The sequence below is a fragment of the Pavona decussata genome, unplaced genomic scaffold, assembly GCF_977016875.1.
Source record: "Pavona decussata unplaced genomic scaffold, jaPavDecu1.1 SCAFFOLD_85, whole genome shotgun sequence".
Lineage (NCBI taxonomy): Eukaryota > Metazoa > Cnidaria > Anthozoa > Scleractinia > Agariciidae > Pavona > Pavona decussata.
This window is the reverse complement of record NW_028145503.1, coordinates 752,672-760,000: the sequence shown is the minus strand read 5'-3', so window position 1 is coordinate 760,000 and position 7,329 is coordinate 752,672. Positions and strand designations below refer to the sequence as shown.

The following is a 7,329-nucleotide window of genomic DNA, read 5'->3' as shown; positions in this document are numbered from 1 at the left end:
ATTATTATACAATGAACAGTGTAAAACTCCCGTTTTGATTCGTATAGCGGAGTTTGTGATTAGAGTATAGACGCACGAATGACGTGATAGGCACACGTGACTGGTCAACAAATGTTTGCAAACTGCTTTGGCGAGTAGCGGACAAACGTAGGCAAATTTTTGTAGGAAAGCAAAACTGTCTAATGAAAAATTGGACAAAGACCGTTGCAAGTGACTTCAACCAGGTTAGAAAAGCTAGAACTTTGTTATGTAAAAAGAAAGGACAACTTTATCCAAATATGTCGCGGATAGAAATCCTGTAATGGTGAGTAATTGGTTACAAACATGCATACAGACATGCTGTAATATTTTGGCGTCAGAAATTTGTTCTGGAATAAAGGTTAGTTCAGTTTGAAAATAGTGAAATTTTTTCGGACTATTCTCTAATTTAGAGGATCACAATTGCATGTGTGTAGTAGCCTAAAAGTTTGCTTGAAAGTTTTTTTACTCGGCTATTAGTTAACTGTGATGTTCGCCCACGAAATGTGTTCAAAGGTCTTGGTTATTGTATAAAACAAATAGATTTCATTTTGTCGCGGGTCTCACGTACTCTGATAACGCACAGAGGACGTCAAAACGTGGTAAAAGAACATCAGTCACGTTACTCGCCGCGTACGTCTTTGTTCTTACCACGTCTTGACGTCATCTGTGCGTTATTGGAGTACAGACGTACTGCAAAATGGAGTCTATTTGTTGTTGTTTTTTTCCAGGGCTCCTTTTTAAAACAGACCGCTTTGATAGTAACGAATAACATAAAGTACCTTTGTTTTTCAAGACTTCCTTCCTTTTTATATTGAAGTTTCAGCGAGTAGCGCTCCGTAAATACCGGTTAAACTATTTTCTGTTGAGGTAAACTGCCAAGCTAATAAGTTTGAAAAAACTCAAATCAAACGTGCTCGATTAGAAGCAAGGCCTTGTCTGAGGAAACGTTTTTTTCTGCGATGTTAGCATTTAAATATTACGGAGTTTTGTACAAACGTCCGTGTCAATTCCAAGAAAGTTAACAGTGGGCCTGTATCTATGCGGAAAACATAGTTTACCCTCAATTCAAGGTAAACAAGGGGTTTATCTAAATGGATCAGAGAGCTTGCTTCAATATCTCTGTTGACCTTATAATTCTGAGAAAATGATCATTAATATCAATGGTTCTTTCAGTCCTTAACCATGACCTCCGGAAATAATCGAAAGACTTTGCATTTTTCTTTCCCGGAAAGAAAAATGCAAAATCTTTGGACTTTGGCTAGGTTTTCTATTTTCCTCCCTCAAGCTCAGGGAAGGCTTTACACAACCCGAAAACGACAATTTCTTGTCACAAGAACAGTTTTTGTCTGGAGTTATAATTGTTTGACCGCAAAATCGTTTAATTAAGAGTGTTTTTGTAAGGTTTGACGAAGGCCAAAGCATGAACGCTCCCCACGTCTTGTTTTCCACCTTTTTTCCCTTTTAGCACTACGCACAAATTAATGATGTTAACGTTTTATAGCTTTGCCGGTTCATGGATTTTCAGTACCGGGTGTTAGGATGATTGTACTATGACCAGAGCAAAAGAGGTTGAACGGTTGCAAACTCATCGTACCCACTATTAGATCGCCAAAGAAGTCGAGCATGCGCGCACTCATTTGTCTCAACAGGACAATTTTGCTGCGCGCACGCGTACTGGTCCTAGTCCAACTAACTTATGCGTAGTGTGACTCATAAAACCAGCTCAATTTTTTGTTAACTTTTTATTGAATTTAAAGTAGCACGCTGGGTCCACGCTGGCGTAAACCAGCGCGAGCTTCCGCCGTTACGCGTTAACTTTTGGTAGATTTATGGCTGCGCAGAGTTTCCCAACCTATATAAAAGATGCATCCGCAATTAGCAGCAAAAAATGCCCTACAATGGACTTACAGATGGAAAATAATAGGATTAAGCCAAAAATGTTTTTCACCTATAACGCTATTTAAAGTTAGATTTTGTGTCTTATACACGTCTGTAGCTCGGCTAAACACAAATTCTATTCCTCAATTTAGATTATGTTAAAAACAAACTTTAAACGGCTTAGGGTGCACTATTGAGTTATGGATGTATTTAGGGAGTTTGGTTAAGCACTCAAGAAGCTAGACTTTTACACTTCCTACTTCGTCCGGTCCATAGCTCAATAGTGCACGCTCAACCGTTTACCATTTGTTAATTCCTACATCATCTACATTGCTGTTTCACTTTATTTTAATCTTTTCCAACGTAGCCAGCCAATAACACTTATCCGATTATCGTGAACATCACCAAGCACCAGCTGAATGTGTACATGATCGGCGCCACCACAGAACCTGTGCTCTCTGTTAGTTTTGCTTTCTTCTTACATGGCACAGGACACTCACCCAGAGATTCTGTTTCCTCTTGTTTTTCGTCATCGGAAGAGTTGCCTAAACAAAAAACGAATACATTACATTACCCCGTTTACAGCGCACGACCAAAGAGCAAAAATACAACCAAGGTTTCTTAATTGCACCGCTTCCTGAATCAATGCGAAGCAAAACCCAAACTTATTGTGAGTTGATCGCAAAAATCTTCCCGCGCTTTGCGCCAGTTACATGTATTGGCTTCAAACGCTGACTGGTTCTTTGCGCTGCATTCGTCTGTTTTTGATTGGCTACTTTGCTTTGGGTTAATTTACGATAGTCAAATAGTTTTCGTGGGATATTTATGTTCACTTTGCACGTTATTTTTACAAGTAATCAAGTCGATTCACTAATTTTGGGACATAAACTGATTGGAACTGAAACAAATAGTTGAGTTCAAAGTTTAAATGGCGGCAAAGTTTCAATTTTTGGCGCGTTATATGTAGATCCAGTACCTTTTTCAAGTTGACATCCATTTTTCAATATCTTTTAGTAGCTACGGTGGTCAAGAAAAGCTGCATTGAAAAACATTTGGTCATTTATTTTCACTTCAATTAAATGGTAGAAACCTTTTCTTTGGATTTTCTGAGTTTAGTAAAACAATGTCGGTGACATACAGCGAATATACGTACCTTCTGAGTCAATATCTTCGTATTCATAACCAAACTCGAAGAACTTCTTGAACATTTCTCCGTTAGTGTACACTGGAAACAGCGGTATCATGACGCCATATCTGTTGTGGCCAAGGGGAGCATTGTACTGGGAAAGAACAGAAGCAGATTTGTTGTATTTACGAAGCCACTTCTCAAAGATCCGATCCACGAACGAATGGTGAAGTGGGAAGATGGGGTCATTGGAAGCTGAAGGCACGTCAGCTACGGTCCCTCCTAGAACATTGTGCACGCGGTTATGCAAGTTATGTACTCATGGCATGCGATATCCATTTGTGGTATTCACAAAACCCTCGAAGATGTTTCTGAAATTGCAGCTCGTATCTTCGTTGTAAGGTGGAACGTCATACGCTTCAAACCGCAGGGCAAAGTTAACATCTTCGGTCGTTGGAAAAGTCATTGTGTCGCCCTCCTTTGTTCTATTCCTTCTTTCCTCATCCGTCATGCGCTCCAACCACGCTTTCTCACCCCAAGGTCACACAGGTTGGTCATGTCTGCGGCTAAATTCCTCGTGCATATTATGTACCAGTCGTCAAAATATTTCCCTCTAACAATTCCATCCTCTGCTGTAACACCAAGAAGATCTCCGGTACAAATCTCGCACTTGTCTTGATTCACGGTCCAGTCCCAGTAAGGTATGGTGAAGGTGGTTTCGCTAGTCACTTCTCGGATGGTCCTCTCCCATTCTAACAAATGCAGGCGATGCCATGTGGGGAAGCCTTGTGCCGCATGCGCGACATCAATTTCAGTAACAGTGTGGTTGTCTGGAAAAATTGTGTCACGCCCTGCATAGTAGTGTACTCACACAAAGTGGTCATAGTTCTTGATATTAAGAAACAAACCCGTGGGGTCTCGGCCAGCTCTGAGTTCATTTTCAATCTTATTGTATGCAGCCAAGGTCACCATGTATTCACTGTCTACATACCTGAAAATTAAATAAACAAAGCAGGCAAGTTAAAATTCTGTTAGATTTGTGTCATATTCGTAGAAAAACAACTGTATCGCGTTTACGTTTCTTCTTTCTGGTGACATTGATCTGGCTTTGCTGGTGTACAACAGAACCCTGCTAGCCGAACAAAATCCGATTTCTCCTGTATTTGACAACATTTTTTTCACTGATTTACTATCGGCTTACTCGAACTCCCCGATAACTCGGCCATATTTTAATTTCTTTCCCTTGGCTCAAAAATTACTCCTATAACTCGATCTCTATTTTAAAACCGTTGGCAGGTAAACCTCAAATTGTCAGAAAATAGGTCATTGACGTCTCAAAATCTTTAACTTATTGACGACGTATGTATTGTATTGAAACGGTGGTCTCAGATTTTTTTTTTTTTTTTGTTAATACGTTCTTAAAATTTTGGCTAAAATTCCAAAACGAAGCGTTCTTATTAAAAAGGCTCTTATAAAACAAACTTCGTTATTGCACCAAAGTGCAATAAAAATTTGATACTCAATAAAATCACCACGAGTCTCGTTTACTCGAGCACCGCTAACTAGAACTACATTTGGTTTCCCTTGGAACTTTGAGTTGGCGTGGTTATGCTGTGTTTTGTAAATAGCTTCCGTGGGTAAAACAGCTATAGGAGAATCCTTGCTAACGTCATTGTTTCAGCACATTTTTCCTCATTAGCATACGACTTAGCTCATAGAAGCCTTGGCTGTATATATGAACTAAATGCAGAAGTTGAAAGAGCTGATTAAGCTGAGCAATTTGTGCTATTTTCAGCTCTTTGCAAGCAATATTGAAAGAAATATCAGCCATCAAAAACTGCGAAATTTCTGGGTGGCAAATGAGTTGATGAACCATACATTCTCTGTAAAGTTTTTAGAAGCGAATTTCTCCGAAACCATTCGATCTATTGGGCTCAAATTTTCAGAGAAAACTAAAATGGTTATGCCCTTTCGATATTCAGAGTTTATACTTTATTAGTGTCGTCAGATAGTGATGAGCATATGTTAATGAGGCAAAAATTGTAAACAAGGATTCGGCTATAGATGGATAATATAAAGAGATGAATGCATAAATCCATTGAATTGAATGAGGACAACCAAGATGGCGTTCAACGACATAATTTTTTGGGACCACTTTTCGACCACGCTTAGTAACCGCTCGCGAATGAGACGTATGTGACCCGGTGACACAAGAACAGAAAACCATTTATTAGACAGAGAACTGAATAAATAGAGCTCAAGCTAAACAAGCAACATAATTTTGGGACTAAGCCCTTGTCTAGAGTATTTAGTGTTAAGCATTTATTCGAAACGGTTAGCTTTCATTTATGGTAATGGTAACTCTATATAAATACGTTAATAGTCCACAATGGTTAACCGAACTCGTCTGATTCTTTTCGTTCTATTCCTTTTAACTATGATGGTCAGTTTGAGTGAAGAATAAGAGTGTTAACCGAAAAATGATCTTTCTGCGGCCGGGGGAAAAAGTTTTCCTACCTGGTCAAGTTTATGTATCTCATGTAGCGGTCTTTCTCTTCTTCCGACATCTTGGCAAAATTTTTACGCGTGTTGTTTCTCTTCTGTTCGCAGTCGTTTCCATAGTAACCGTAGTCGCACTTTCCGCAATCGTACCCTCCAAATGGTGGGTTGCATTTGCAAGTGAAAGTGTACAGAAGGTTGGGCCAGTCTTGCCGATCGTCAGACTCATGGAAATCTTGATAATGGCTATAACTCTTACTCCATTCACGAACTTTCAATTCATGGCATGTTCCTCTATTTGCGTCGCTACCACACGGCAAATTGAAGCCTTTGGGGATGGGACAGCACGTTTTGTTTCTCAGGCTTTCAAGGTTTACACACGCTTTAGGAAACTGCCCTTGAACCCACGGTAACACGACAGCGGCAAGCAAAATACTATCTAGAAGCACGCGCATCGTGGTTTTCTGAAAAGGACTGAAAAAAGAGAAACGTCTTAGTAATACCAGGAGGCTTTTGACAGGGTTTGATCAACATATAAATTCCTGAATTTTCTGTGCATTTTTCTCTCAAGTGAACGTTACCTTCAGTATTAACGGCCAGTTGCGTAAATATAATCATGGGCACTGGTGTTGGTAATGATCTTGGAGCATCCGAACTAGGAATCGGACGGGCTTAGGTTCGGCTCCCGATAGGAGCACTCGGAATGTCTTTTTTTCGAGTATGCTCGTGTCAGTCACTGAATAATGCATCATTCGAATTTATTCACCAGGCTTCAAATATACAATCACATTGTATTTCACTGTGCATATGCCACACATTGACATGCAAATCCCTCAGTATGCAGAATGTTTGTCCCATGAAGCTAGTTTAATGGCCTTAGCTCCCACAAGTCTCTTGTAGCTAACTAGTAGAGCATCCGAACTAGTAATGGAAAGGTCTTAGGTTCGACTCCTGTTAAGAGCACTCGGATTTCCTTTAATCTAGTACGCCTGGGTCCCTTTGAATAATACAGTAGATTCAATTCCACCGCAAGGTTCTATTTTCCTTTGTAACATCAAGAAAGCAACGATCTGATAATTTTGTGGAGGTATACTGCTTTTACATTTGAAAAACTGATCTTTGAATGTAAGCGATATGGAACAACGCCTCGTCTGACGAAAAGTACTATGACCCAAGCATTTATCGCGCGCAGAGCACCATGGGTAAGAATATTTGGTAATCATCAGTGCGAAAAATTTTGAGTATGGTTATGACGTGAGTGTCCGTACGTCCATAACTACGCAGCATCACAGCAAAACCAATGCGAATGGTACACACAAGTACATGAAGCCTGTGCTGACGGGAAGTTGCATGGCCAATTGCGTTTAATTCTGATCAAGCGATCATTATACAACGAATATTGTAAAACTCACGTTTTGATTGGTGTAGAGGAGTTTGTGCTAAGTGTAGACGCATGAATGACGTCATCGACTGGCGTGATCAACGCTCGTGATCAGAGATTAGAGTGCAGCCAGAGTGACTTGTCAACAAAGTTTTGCAAACTGTTTTAGCGAATAGTGGAAATATGTAGACAAATTTTCGCAGGAAAGGAAAACTGTCCGATAAAAATTTGAACAAACACCGCTGCAAGTGACCTCAACCAGGTCCAAATATGTTGCCGGTAGAAATCCGGTAATGGCGAGTAATCAGTCACAAATCGCAGCGAATCGAATGACATTCCATCAGTTATGTATTAATACTCTGCACCATATCCTACGAGCATTGGTTTCTCCAGCGGACGTCCGTTGTAGAAACTACTGCTCACA

General features: G+C 40.0%; 1 pseudogene across 1 annotated transcript in view; it reads right to left on the bottom strand.

Moving 5' to 3' along the window:
• Positions 1–2,280: 2,280 nt before the first annotated feature.
• The window catches only part of LOC146475152 (tyrosinase-like), a 26,718-nt pseudogene continuing 21,669 nt past the window's right edge, over positions 2,281–7,329 (bottom strand). Inside the window, exons 2-4 of the transcript XR_014865990.1 lie at positions 5,543–5,998; positions 3,053–4,016; positions 2,281–2,444 (exon numbers count right to left, since the gene is read on the bottom strand). The product of XR_014865990.1 is annotated as a tyrosinase-like (transcript). The remainder of the gene's footprint in view (positions 2,445–3,052; positions 4,017–5,542; positions 5,999–7,329) is intronic.